The following is a 15716-nucleotide window of genomic DNA, read 5'->3' as shown; positions in this document are numbered from 1 at the left end:
TTAACCAAAAGATTCAAAACTCACCTTATTTCCGTAAATCAAAATCTTAATTGAAAACATAATCATTTTGTTTTTAAACAATTACTATAAAATCGCTAGAACGCTCCAAAAACATAATACATTCTATGGTTATTCAAAATCAAATAAATCCCATTTTTGTTTATTCAAAATCAAATAAATCGAATCTTAACACTTTAAATTTACTAAAACTTTTCAAAACATAACCTTTTAATTAGAAATAATCAAATGAAACTCATTTTGTTTAACCAATTTTCCAAAACTAATTTTAACTTCATTTTCAAGCTCAAAACTTTTCCTAAAAAACTCAAAAATCATTTCGTTTTACCAATCAAATTCAATTGCTTTTAAATTCACTAAAAAGTTCTCAAAACATAATTCTTCAATCTAAACTTTTTAATCATAGTCTTAATTTAAAGAAACATCATTTATTCCTAAGTAATCATTTGCATTACTTTAAATTTTGCTAAAGCACCCCAAAATATAAATCTTTTCATAATTAATCAAACCAACATTAATTTATTCTCATAAAAATTTCACCAAAACTTCCCCTAAAACTCGAATCTTTTCACCCATCAAGGGGTTCCATCCAAACCAATTTCTCTCTACCTTTCTCGACCATTTCTAATACCAATGAATTTCCACTATCAAACCATTTTATTAAGCCATTATCACAACAACACGAACTCAAAGAAAACAACATAATCACCAACTCAAGGAAATCAACATAATGCAAAATTCCAGCAACCAAATCAAATCAATCACAGTTCATAACCACAATTAAACAAACTTCATCCATTACTTGAACATTTAATCAAATTACATTCATCCAAATAGTCCAGATTAACCCATAAGAGTCGCACAATCATAAAAAATGTATTTTTCACATCAATATCGAATTATAACAATTTCTTGATATAAAATATATTTTAAGAAAAGTCCATATCTCAATTAGTCAAAACCCAACAACACGACAACAACTCTGACCACTCCCACACAACAAATCCATTTGAGCAGCAACCATTATGGCTTACAAGCATAGTAGCACAACCTTGAGACGTTATCACCTCAAAACCCTTAACAACAGATAACCAGAACAATAGCAGCAAGAGTTTCGAAGTGACAACAACTTACATTAACTAGGGAAAATGAGGGAATGGAGCGGCAGTAGCTCCAGTGGCTCTCATAGATAAGGACAAAGTCGGCATAGACACGGCAGAGACAAGGCAAGCTGGCAGAGGCTCCAACAGCTGATTCTGACGACGTCAACGCCATTCTCGGTGACCAGAGACACGGTGGCACAGCCCACAACAACGGCGAAGGCGTACCCGCTCCTCCTTCCTTGAGGGACACTCCTTCCCCTTTCTAGCCAGCGCGTTTCTCTCCCCTTTGCCAAGCTCAACGACGTCCCTCCCTCTCTTATGTAGCAGCGACTTCGAGTGGCACCAACACCAATGACGACGGTGGAGGCTCCGTTAGTGATGGTGACGGCCTCCTGTGTAACACCCTCACTACCAGAATGTCACACTTCCAGATGTGCCATTCTAATAGCAAGGATATCACGACGACCTTTATATATAAATAATGATAAGTATGAGCCATTACCTGAAAATCGTATCGATTTTTCTTTGAAAAACCGAAAAAAATTTTTATCTACATGTACCTACATACATACATATCATCACACAACACTATTACAGCCACAAAATAACTTATACAAGTGCCATACAAATATTACATATATATAATTACAAATCATATCCCTCTTTACAAGGTATAACAATGGCGAAGAAAAAACAATAACTAAATACAAATCCAGTCTAAGAATACAAGAGTAACGTCCAATGCTTGCCTTCCTCACCTGTTTCCTAAAAAATGTAGGCCTGTAACGGGTGGAAACCAAATCACACGATTCTCCATAGGCTAAGAGAATGCCGTAAAAGTAATAAAAACACATACACCTAGCCAACTCACATTTCAAAAAAGTTTATCTTTGTCAAACCTTACGATCTTTATTTCTCTATTTTCAAGAGAAAATCATTTTCACTAACCTATATACAATTGTATTTTCAGGTAATTCTTAGTCATATATATATATATATATATATATATATATATATATATATATATATATATATATATATATATATATATATATATATTTCTGGAAGAAATCAAATCATGACAAGCCTTTAATCTTTTCTTAGTATATATGTTTTAAAAAACCCAAAATAATTCTTTAAAGCTTTTCTGTAGGGACCAAAGACACGCCTAAGGGCTTTCTACCCCAACAAACTTCCATCACTCATTCCTATCCATTCAACACATAAACCAGATACTCAAGACAATGCTGGGTCCAATCCACCTCAACCTCCACCACCTCTATATACCAGCAAACACAATCAAGTCCAACAACTCAATCACACAAAAGCAAATACATACAAAGCATATATCATATAGCACATAATTAGATAAATCACATAAACATAACATAACAACAAAATGCACACCCAACCAACTAAACAACTTCATATAATGCATGCCTATCTAAGTGAAAGCTACGAAAATATTCCTAAAATAGGCATTACATATCGTCGTCCCTATCTTAGAAACATTATTTCCATGAGCATTATGTATCACTGTCCTCATGAGAAATCATCCTTCTGGCCTCAAGTGAGCGTTACATATCGCCGTCCTCACTAATCCGCACTCGCAATCTCAAGTGGGCATTACGTGTCGTCGTCATCACTGAGCCGAATGTAATGCACAATATCTCATGTGAGCATTATGTATCACCGTCCTAACGAGATTGTCCTCAATAATAATTACGCAAGTGGGACAAAACTCACATCCTTGCCAATCAACAATCATACTTCAATCATAATCACCATCAACTAAAACCATTATCATTATCATAGTCATAATAACAATCATGATTTGCAAATCTTTACCGACTTAATCTATTACAATTCATTAAGCCTTGAGTGGGACCAAGCTATCATCTTCACCATAGGTGGGATGAACCACCATCCCTACAATATCAATCATAATCTCATTTCTCATAATAAATATCATATCAAATCTCATTATCAATAGCAATCATTCATCATTAATAATAATTTCTTACATATCACTAACCTTAATCACAGTTCTCATTATAATACTCATATTTGTCTCAGTTTTCTTTGGAAGCCTCTAATCAAGTCTCATCTCTCATCATCAATCTCATAACCATCAACTCAACTCTATTTTCTACTCCGCACACTTTAATATTCATCGGGTTAGACTTAGGCTGTTACATACAGCTTGCAGGTATGAAGCGTCTAACATGATACCATATACTCGAGGTCAAGATTACAAATAAACTGACTCATACACATAATCATTTAGGATCAACCTCAAGCTTTTTAACATTTCAACCTTGTTATATCTTTCTTTAATTAGTCACTTTATAAACTAACAAGCCAAACTTCTATAATCCTTAATTTCAATTTAGGATATAATTAAAGTTTCTTATCACTTATCTCATGATCCTTGGAAATCACAACTTTATAACATATAACGCAATATCCCTTTTCCTTCAACTCTATTATTTAGCTCCATTAACACTACCTCATATTCACACTTCCTAAATCCAAAACCATTGGTTGAAAAAATAATTTACCTTTTTAAAATCTTTAACTAATTAATCAAATCTCCTTTCAAGTTAACATTAATCACTTGTTTGTCCTTTTTGTTGTCAATTAAAATCAAATAAGTTAAATCACAAATCGATTTCACAAATTAATAAAACCATAAAAATCAAATTTTCTTTAACCAAGTTTTCCAAAACTAACTTCACTTCATTTTAAGCTTAAAACTTTTTCTAAAAGACTAAAAAATTATTTTATTTTCACCAATCAAATTTAAATACTTTAAATTTACTAAACTTCTCAAAACATACTTATTTAATCAAAATTAACCTATTAAACTTCCAAAACCTTTTTTGTTGGCAGCAATCTCCACTTCATCAACAACCCAAGAAGGAGTGAATGAAGAAGCAGAGGGTAGTCAGGAGCAAGCCAACTACATTGGGAATTCACCTAGGCAGAACCATGATCCTTACTCCAAGAATTACAACCCTGGATGGAGGAATCACCCAAACTTTGGGTGGGGAAATCAACAAGACCAAAGCCTTGATCAAAGGCGCCCAAATCCAAACAATGCAGTCCACCAACACTTCACCTCTAGACCATATCAACATCCCAATAACAACACCTCTCCACATTCATATCAAGGCCAGAACAACCCTCCTCAACCTGACCTATCATTATTTGATGAAAGAATATCAAGGATTGAAAATCTACTTGAAGGCATATGCAAGGATATCCAAGACAACAAGGTGTTCAAGGAGGAAGTGCGAGCCAGTTTCAAGAACCAGGGAGACACAATCAAGAGGTTGGAATCTCAAGTAGGATATCTCTCTGAGCAAATTCCTAAACCCACAGATGGATTCCCAAGTGACACAAAGAAGAATCCGAGAGGTGAAACAAAGAAAGTAAGATGGGAAGATTGCAAGATGGTCACTATAAGTGACAAGGAGACTGAGGACAAGCCAAGCAAGCTGTCAGAACAACCTGAAGATACCTCAATAGAGAAGGAGGAAAAAGAATACCAAGAACCAGAAATATCAAAACAGGAGCTGCTGAGACTCTATGCACCTTTTCCCCAACTGCTCAATGGTGCCGTGGAGAAGAGAATATACTCAAGATTTCTTGACTTGTTTGCATCTTTGCATGTGAACATACCATTCATCAAGACTATCCAACAAATGCCTGCATATATCAAGTATATGAAGGAGCTGCTTCCCAGGAAAAGCTCACTCAAGGGAGGCCAGACTATAGTGATGAACAAGGGATGCAGTGCCCTCATTCAACTACAGTTGCCTACGAAAAGAAAAGATCCAGGGAGTTTTCATGTCCCCTGTGCCATAGGAGAAACAATGTTTGATAGAGCACTCTGCGATTTGGGAGCAAGCATCAACTTAATGCCCTTAGCCCTGGTGAAGAGACTGTAGATCAATGAGATATTGTCCACAGATGTGATCATCAGGCTGGCTGACAAAACTCAAAAACAAGCAATAGGGGTGGTGGAAAATGTGTTGTTAAAGGTTGGGAAATACTTTCTTCCCACAGAATTTGTCATCTTGGACATGGAAGAGAGTCACACTCACCCAATCATATTGGGAAGATCATTCCTAGCTATAGCCAGAGCACTCATAGATGTGGAGCGAGGGGAGCTAATATTGAGGATCCATGATGAACAACTCAGCTTCAATGTCTTCAAACTCTCCCAAGAAGCTGACCAAGAAAATAAAGAACCAAGTACAGATCGTAACGAAAATGCTGACAGAGGAAGCAAACATTGAAGCACAACCAGCCCAACTGGGAAAGCCCTTGGTTGATGAACAAGGAAATAAGCAGCTGTCACAGCTCAAGGAAAAGCTGGAGGAACCTAAACCACCAGAAACATGTGAAGACAACAACAAAATTTTCTTAGAAGAAGAAGCTACAAAGAGCAAGGCAACATCAAAAGGGACAAAGAAGAAAGTACCAAGGGGTGGAGAAACAAGAAGATCCCTACGGAAGACTTCTCTCCAGGAGATAAAGTGATCTCAGCTTACTTCCCAGATATCTCCCCTAATCTCCCGACTGTACCATCTCAGTTACCTAAGGTCTTCACTATTAACAGAGTCCTCTCCTTGGAACATGTAGAGATCATTGATACAACCAATGGATATAAGTCTAAGGCAAGAGGGGAGGACTTGAAGCATTATCAACCTCCCTGATGAAGGAGAGACGTCAAGCTAGTGATGCTAAAGAAGCGCTTCATGGGAGGCAACCCATGTTTTATTAGATTTTACTAATGAATAAGTCAATATTCATGAATTCCAACCCAAACTTGGTGAAGTCCTTATATTGCAGTATATAGTGAAGAACAAGTTTGGTGTTCAAAGCGTACCAAGAAAGCATGAATGCAACAGAGAGCATGCTAGTCTTGGAGCTTTGAACAAGACTTTTGATCACAGTGCTTCAAACTAAGTTTGGTGTCACCCCATGGTGCCACCAAAAATGCATATAAGGATACACAGTTAGTTAGTTAGTTGGAGTTCATGAATAAACAATCTCATCTTTTCATCTCTTTATTATTTTAGGTGTAAAAATTTAAAGTGATTTCTTTTTGTGATATTATGTCTTACTTTTCTTATTTTATCTTTATAGGAAAAGAAAAGAAGCATTAAAAGGGATGGATTAGACAACTAAACAAAGAAGGATCGGACACCACAAAAGGAGGGGCTACACACTTGTTCTAAAAAGGGAATACATTGGAAAATGTTGCCATGCAACATTGGGAAAATGGGACCCCTAAAAGACCGAGCAATCTCCATCATAAAGTGATAATCCTTGTCTTTTGTCCATGCATAACCCCAACCGTCCATCAAGTAACCACTCCATCAATCCACACCCTCCATTCTCTCACAACGTCCCTATATATGATGACCCTTATTCCGTACCCACCTTCATGGTCATCACCCACTCTTCACAACTCTTCATTTCGGTACAAGAAACTCCTTACTCCATTACAAACATTTCCCCTCTCACTCTCTTCATTGCAATAAAACCCTAAACAACCAAAAGTCTCCACAACTTTACCACCTTCACATATTAACTATCATTCATGGCGTCTTCGAGTTCTAAAAGAAGGAAGGGAAAGGAACCCATGGAGCAGCACCCGTATGACAAAAAGAGATTTAGAAGCTTGCATCATGCATTGCAATACGGGTGGATGGTTGACAAGGAAATCATTTACGAGCTAGGATTTCAAGTGAAGAAAACTGAGTGTCCTGAAATCACAGAGAAGGTAGAAAAGAGAAGATGGGAGCTCCTCACTGACCCTGTCACTAAGGTGAATGCAAATCTCATAAGAGAATTTTATGCAAATGCGGTCCGATATGATAAGAAAGATGAGTCATATACAAGCTTTGTGAGAGGAAAGATGGTGGATTTTGGTCCCATGAGTGTCATGAGGGCACTGAAGCTACGGTCTATACAGTTTGAAGAAGAAAGTTATCACTCAAGATTGGACAACCCCAATTATGACCACATTTTGCGAGATATTTGTGTACCCGGAGCTGACTGGGAAAGGGGTGCGGGAAAGAAACCAAAGTTTATCAAGAGAACAGATCTTACTCCTGAAGCCAAGGGGTGGTTTGAGCTAGTGAGAAGGTCTATTCTCCCAGCTGCAAACAACTCGGAGGTGAATGTCAAGAGAGCCACGATGGTGCACTGTATACTGAAGGGAGGAGAAATCAAGGTTCATGAACTCATAGCTGAAGGCATTAGAAAGATGGCTGAGAAAAGCTACTCAAGAAGAACGTTAGGTTACCCTAGCACTATTTACCGAATATGCAAGAAAGTTGGGGTGGTTTTTGAAGATGAGGACCCCATGTGGATAAAGGAAGGCATCCCAATAACTGTACGAAGGATGAATGCTGCAGCATCTCCCCTGCCTCAACGGAAGCAAAGGAAGAGGACAGCCCCTCAAGTAGTGGAAGGACAAGTCTTAGAGGGGCAAGCACAACAGACCTTGGACATGCACCAATTGCAGGAAGCCATTGATGGCTTGTCTAGACAATATTTAGAAAGCCAAGGAGCACAGAAAGAACTTCAACTACAGATGATGGGGCAGCAAGAGGAAGCACTCTCAAGATGGATGACTTAGCAAGGTGAGTGGCAAAGGCAAATAATGGAACAACAACTAAGTCAAGGACAACAATGGGGAGAAACATTCAACAGGATGGAACAAAGGCAAAATGAGCAACAAGAATCCATCCAGAGGCTAATCAACATCCAAGCACATCAAGGGGCACACATACATGAGATGCATCGAAGACAAATAGAACAGGCAGAACTATTGGACGAGTAAAGGGCATTCGCAGAAGGAGTTTACATGAGCGAGACAGGACATCACATAAACACTCAAGCCAGGCTCGGCTACTTAGTAGGACAGCTGCCAATACTGCATCCAGGAATAGCCCGGTATGAAGAAATGAAGGATGAATTAGCACGAGAGGAAAGACAAAGGGTGGAAGAGAGTCATGAGTCAGTGAGGAAGGCACTTGAGGATTGGAAGCAAGCAAGATTGGCACGGATGCGAGGAAATGCAAGAGAAAACAAGGAGGACAAGCAAGGAAAAGAGCATGGACGACCACAAGAGTAAAAGGTGGTGGAGTTCCTTCTTTGTTCCATCTTTCTCTATGTTTTAAATAAGGAAGATCTTGTATGAAATAGAACTTGCTTCCATGTTATGTTTAAACCTTTTTCAATTCTGTCTTTTAAGTTTTTGGTATTGAAGAAAGTCTCTGTGTGCTAGTCTTTATGTTACTACACCATCTCCTTACTTAATTGTATGTTTGTCCCTTTAAATCAAATGAAAAAGAGAATGAGTGTGTTTTTAAAAAGACCAGAGTAGAGCTCATAATATGGAAGTGCATTCATGAGTTTTTGGTGTGATCGTAAGTTAGCTAAGTTGGTTCAACCATAAGGTGGGAAGACAACTATCTGTCATGAATACTATACTTGAGACACACCCCATGAGACTAGATAAATAAGAAGATCCTAATAAGAAAAAGGAAAAGAATAATCAAAGTTGAGGAATAAAAGAAAAACACTAAGCAATAAGGCTAGGCACCAATGGTTTTAAATCTTGAGGCATGTGTCTGTGGTGTTCCTGTGTGAGGGATCTACTTGGATGAATAAGCTCTTAGGGGTGCTTTATCACTTGGTAACTTGGGTTAACTAACTCGGGATTATCAGCTGAAAGTCCACTATCAAGAGTAACCCTCACCACAGAACATTTAGTAACCCAAAGAGGTGCTGGACACCAAGGCCTCAAGAAAAGAACTACATGCCTGTGGTGTGCATGTATGGGGGAGAGACTTGAGCAAGTAAGTCCTTAGGGGTGCTTCAACACCTAGCACCTTGAACCAATTGGTTCGAGAGTGTTGGCTGAAAGCTTATTTTAAAGAGTTGCCCCTTTACAGAACACTTAGCCTAAGAACACAAATAAGCCCTGAAATAACAACAAAATAATCAATAAATAAAAGTTTCATGGGATGCAATCATAGTGAGTATTCTAGGATATGATAAAGGTCTGAAAGCCAGGAATGAACCTAAGTTGCTATGCATGAAACCACCATAAAACCAGGGACATGACTTCCACAAGAATGACTCATTTCTCTTGGTATCCCATTCATCATTCTCTTGTGATGCCAGGGCATTTTGGCCAGTTTCACTGACCTTTTCTTTACTGTTTTTAGGATAGTTTCATGCATTTTCTTAAAAAATAAGCTAGTTTTGGGTAGATATTCACTTACACCTTGATTCAAGCATACATTGTGCATTTTACATGATTTCATGAGGATTTTGCTTGAGTTTAGTGACAAATTGTATTCTGCATTACCCATGACTTGGACTAGAACTTTGATGCACTCTATTGCCTGATTTTAGGACCAAAGGAAGCAAGGAATGGGAGGTAACTTGCAAAGTTAATGAGAAAAGTGACTGCCAATGACGCTCTCGAAGCCATCATTACCCACATTAAGAGTCACGTTAACTAAGTTAACGTGAACTCTAATGTGAAGAAGGGAATTTGAGCCAACGTTAGTGACACTTAACATTATCACTAACGTTGGCCAATGCTCACAAGTGGCCACGTTAGAGTCCACGTTAACTTAGTTAACGTGGCCTCTAACGTTAAAAGGGGGAAAGGAAGCAAACGTTAGTGACATTCAACCTGGTTAACGTGGAAGCTAACATGAAGAGGCAAGAGTGGTCGACAACGTTAGTGACACCTAACATTGTCACTAACGTTGGAAGCAACCACACAACCCCAAGGAGCCACGTTAACTTCCACGTTAACTTAGTTAACGTGGAGGCTAACGTGAGAGAAGAAGGTGATGGCCAATGTTAGTGACACTCAACATTATCACTAACGTTGGAAGGAGCCACACAAGCCACTATGAGCCACGCTAACTCCCACGTTAACTTAGTTAACGTGGAAGCTAACGTGGATGAGTAAAAGATGAGCCAACGTTAGTGTTCATATCCAGGGTCGAGCTGTCCGAACCGGGATGTTCAGTAGCAAAGCGACCGACTTGTTATGGTCAAGCGGACCGACTTCTTTATGAAGAACTCGACCAAAACGACAAGCAAAGCCCAATAAAAGGGCCCAAATAGAGGAACACGACCCAGAATCCAAAGGCAATCCCAGCCTATAGAGATAAAGGCGGTTCCCTTGAAGATAAGCTGACTTCACTCAAGATAAGATAAGATAAGATAAGATAAAGATAACTAACTTATCTTATCAGGAAGATCAGCCCACGCTACTATAAATATGCTGGAGCACCCAGGTATAACTCATACTCTGATTCTACATAAAAACCTACTTAATACCCGTGCTAACTTAGGCATCGGAGTCTCTTGCAGGTACCTCCCACCCTCCGGTGGCCAAAGATCAGCAGGGCAGTAAGTCCAACGAGTCGGACCCAACAGCTCCATCCGTCATCAGCCAGCCGGACACGTTATCTCCGACCAGTACAGAAGATCTCATCCGAGATCGACCTCCAGTTTCAAGTAACCCTCGAAACATTGGCGCCGTTGCCGGGGAACCTGGAAGTCATCCCAAAACCATGGCGGACGGCCATGAAAACGACCACGATTCAGTTTTGGAGAATAGAACGCCACACAAGAACGCGGACACTACGCTAAAGGATACCCCAGAATCCAACGGAGACAAAAACTCACCAAATCCGGGAGCCATGGAAGCACTCCAAGATCGTTTGAAGCAGCTAGAGAAAGAAACCCAGCAACAACGGGAGATTGGAAAAGATCTACAAAGAGAAGTACGGCGACGTCGAGAACTAGAAGAAAAACTACAGCAATTAGAAGCCGACCTCAAAACAAAGGCTCCTCGGACCACTCCTGAAGAAAAATCACGCAAAGAACAGGACCCATTCACCAGGGAAATCATGAAGACCAAAATTCCAAAGGACTTCAAGCTTCCGGATATGGTTTTGTACGATGGCACTATAGATCCCAACCTTCATCTTAGCAATTTCAGAAGCAGGATGTACCTTACCGATGCCTCGGATGCCGTTCGCTGCAAAGCTTTTCCAACAACTCTCACAAAAACGGCGATCAGATGGTTCGACAACTTACCTTCGAGGTCCATCTCAAACTTCGACGATCTGGCCAAAAAGTTCCTGGCCAGATTCTCCATCCAGAAGGATAAGGCCAAGCACGCACCCAGCTTACTAGGGATCAAGTAAGGAGATCGGGAAAGCCTCCGCAACTACATGGAAAGATTCAACAAAACATGCATGGACATACAAAGTTTACCAACAGAGGCCGCCATCATGGGGCTTATCAATGGCTTACGAGAAGGACCTTTCAGCCAATCCATATCAAAAAAGTATCCTACCTCCTTAGACGAAGTACAGGAGCGAGCAGAAAAATACATCAACATGGAAGAGAACGCTCGGTTGGGAGAAACCTCAAAATCTGGAGCCTCCTACCGAGACAAAGACAAGGACTCCAAAAGGAAAGAAGATCGACAGGGTGAGAAAATCAAAAAGTACCACAACTACACTCCTCTCAAAGTATTACTGGTCGACATATACAAAGAAGTTTGCCATACTGAGAAAATCCCCCCAGCGCAACCACTCAAAGGCAAAAGGGGAGGAGGAAATCGGAAGGAGTATTGTGACTACCATCGAATTCGGGGACACTCTACCAACGAATGTTTTGATTTGAAAAACATCATAGAAAAATTAGTAAGAGAAGGAAAATTAGATCGATTTCTGGCCACCCGGGATGATGACCAAAGAAAAAGACGGAGAGACGAAGATGATGGACGAACTGAACGGTCACCTCGGACACCAGAAAGACACGTCCACATGATACATGGCAGATTTGCAGGAGGCAGGATCTCTAAATCATCCCGAAAGAGATACCTTAAAGAAGTATACTACATTGAGGGAAAGGAGGACGCACCCGACATCCCGGCGATAACATTCACTAAAGAAGACGCATCCGGCATCATCCCGGGACACGACGACCCCATGGTCATCACAATTATACTGGCAAACGCCAATTTACACCGCACACTAGTAGACCAAGGGAGTTCTGCCGACATCTTATTCAAAACAGCCTTCGACAAACTCGGCTTAGACGAAAGGGAACTAAGAGCATACCCGAACAATCTGTTTGGACTAGGAGACACTCCGATACAACCATTGGGATACGTATCGCTACACACTACTTTTGGAAAGGGGAACCAATCTAGGACCCTCAAAATAGACTACATTGTGGTCGACGTAAGTTTAGCCTACAATGCTCTCATAGGACGGACAACACTCAATCAACTCGGCGCAATAGTCTCAACTGCACATCTATGCATGAAATTCCCAACTACAGAGGGGATAGCCACGGTAAAAGCAGATCAAAAGATGGCACATCGCTGCTATAACGAGAGCTTAAACCTCAAAGGCAGAGGAGAAGAGTTTCATACAATTGAGCTTGGTGGAGCTCAGCGTCGAGAAGAACTCCGTCCACGCCCAGAAGGCGAGATAGAGAAGGTTCAGATTGGAGACACCTCGGATAAAATGACTAATATCGGCACGGTCCTAAGAGGAGACTCAAAAGAATCACTGATACAATTCTTGTGAGATAATGTCGACCTCTTCGCATGGAAAGCCGCAGACATGCCAGGAATAGACCCTAAGTTAATGTGCCACAAGTTAGCGGTCTATCCAGGATCTCGGCCGGTGCAGCAGAAACGAAGAAAACTCAGACCAGAACGATCCCAAGCTGTGGAAGAACAAGTACAAGCGTTATTGGAGGCAGGATTCATAAGAGAAGTCAAGTATCCACTATGGCTAGCCAACGTCGTTTTGGTGAAAAAATCAAACGGAAAGTGGCGCATGTGTACCGATCTCAACAAAGCCTGCCCAAAAGATCCATATCCACTCCCAAGTATTGACGCTCTGGTAGATGCTTCCTCTGGATATAGGTACCTCTCGTTTATGGACGCCTAATGGGGATACAACCAAATCCCCATGTATCCACCAGATCAAGAAAAAACATCGTTCTCAACGCCAAAGGCGAACTACTGCTACATCGTGATGCCTTTTGGTCTTAAGAACGCGGGAGCTACTTATCAAAGGCTAATGAATAAAGTCTTCTCAGATCACATCGGGAAAATCATGGAAGTCTAAGTGGACGACATGTTGATAAAAACACAGAACGAAAATACATTATTGTCCGACCTGTCCCAAGTATTCGACACTATAAGGAAGCATGACATGCGACTCAACCCCGCAAAATGCACCTTCACAGTTGAAGCAGGCAAATTCTTGGGTTTCATGCTCACACAAAGGGGAATTGAAGCGAATCCAGAAAAATGTCAAGCTATACTCAACATGAAGAGCCCAACCTGTGTCAAAGAGGTACAGCAACTCAACGGGAGATTGGCCGCCCTATCCCGATTTTTAGCAGGAGCTGCGATAAGATCTCTCCCCTTCTATACTACTTTAAGAAAGGGAAAACAATTCGAATGGACGACAGAATGCGAACAAGCTTTCCAAGACTTCAAGGAGTTCTTAGGACGGCCACCTATCCTATCTCGACCACGAGAAGGAGAACCACTTATATTATATCTCGCAGTAGGAAGCCGGGCGATAGCCTCAGCACTAGTCAGAGAAGACGAAAATGGGCAACAACCCGTCTACTTCATTAGCAAAGCACTACAGGGATCCGAGCTGAACTACCAAAAAATAGAAAAATTTGCCTATACTCTCATCCTAACATCTCGACGACTCCGCCCGTATTTTCAGGCTCATACTATTAAGGTTAGAACTAACCAGCCCATAAAAGGAATACTGCAAAAAACAGATTTAGCAGGCAGAATTCTACAATGGGCAGTCGAGTTATCGGAGTTCGACCTCCAATATGAAGCTCGGACGACCATCAAGTCACAATATCTGGCCGACTTCATCGCAGAATTCACAGATACCCCGGAAACTCTCGCAGAATGGAATCTCTACGTGGACGGTTCCTCAAATAAAACTAGAAGCGGCGCAGGCGTGATAATAGAAAGCAACCAAGGAACCCAAGTTATGCTTTCCCTCAAGTTCGGGTTCCCTGCCTCCAATAACCAAGCGGAGTATGAAGCACTATTAGCTGGTTTGAAGCTGGCTAAAGAAGTCGGAGCTCAAAAACTCAACATTTACAGCGATTCACAAGTGATCACATCACAAATAACAGGGAGCTACCAAGCCAAAGACCCCACCATGAAAAAATATTTAGACAAAACTAAGGAACTACTCGGACAAGTCGGGAAATACAAGATCTGCCACATACCCCGCGAACGAAATACCCGAGCTGATGCACTCTCAAAACTAGCCAGCACCAAACCAGGGGGCAACAATAGAAGCCTCATCCAGGAAATGTTGCAAAACCCGTCAATCTCGGAAGAAGAACAAGTCCTGGCCATAACAAGTCAGGACCAAGGATGGATGACCCCCATAGTCAAATACCTCAAAGAAGGAACACTCCCCGCAGAAGAAAAGGAGGCAAAAAAGTTAAAAAGGGAGGCACAGTACTACACCATCATAAACAACATCCTGTACAAAAGAGGAATCTCAATACCTTTACTAAAATGCGTGCCGACCTGCAACACAATGGAAGTGCTAGAAGAAATACATAGCGGCATTTGTGGCAATCATCTCGGAGCATGAGCTCTCGCCAAAACAGTACTCCGGGCAAGATTTTATTGGCCAACTCTACAGAAAGAAGCCACAGAATTTGTAAAGACATGTCCACCATGTCAAAAACATGCCAATTTTCACATCGCCCCGCCAGAAGAGCTCATCAGCGTGACTTCACCTTGGCCATTTGCAAAATGGGGACTCGATCTTCTCGGCCCCTTCCCACAGGGATCAGGACAAGTTAAATTTCTCATAGTGGGAGTAGATTACTTTACAAAGTGGATTGAGGCAGAGCCCCTAGCCAATGCCACCGCTCAAAGAAGTCGAAAATTCTTATATAGAAACATTGTCACGAGATTTGGGATTCCATATTCGATAACTACAGACAATGACACTCAATTCACGGATGCAGGTTTCAGAAAACTAGTAGCCGACTTGAATATAAAGCACCAGTACACCTCAGTTGAGCATCCACAAGCCAATGGACAGGCCGAGGTGGCTAACAAAGTCATACTGGCTGGGCTAAAATGGAGATTACAAAATGCAAAAGGAGCCTGGGCAGAAGAGCTTCCACAGGTCCTATGGGCATATCGAACAACTCCACATTCCACCATAAAGGAATCCCCCTTCCGATTAGCATACGGAACGGAAGCAATGATTCCAGTAGAAATTGAGGAAGGATCACCAAGAGTAGTTCACTAAAATGAAGGAGCAAACTCCCAACTCCAAAAAGAAGAGCTCGACTTGTTACCCGAAATACAAGAAAGAGCTCGGATCAAGGAAGAAGCCCTAAAACGCCGAATGGCTTCCAGATACAATCAAAAAGTAGTGCCGAGAAGTTTTGCGGAGAATGATCTTATCCTAATCCGAAATGATATCGGAACAACTCGAC

Source organism: Arachis ipaensis, chromosome B4 (assembly GCF_059453495.1).
Source record: "Arachis ipaensis isolate K30076 ecotype BB chromosome B4, ASM5945349v1, whole genome shotgun sequence".
Lineage (NCBI taxonomy): Eukaryota > Viridiplantae > Streptophyta > Magnoliopsida > Fabales > Fabaceae > Arachis > Arachis ipaensis.
The sequence above is the reverse complement of the archived record's forward strand: the minus strand, read 5'-3'. Positions refer to the sequence as shown.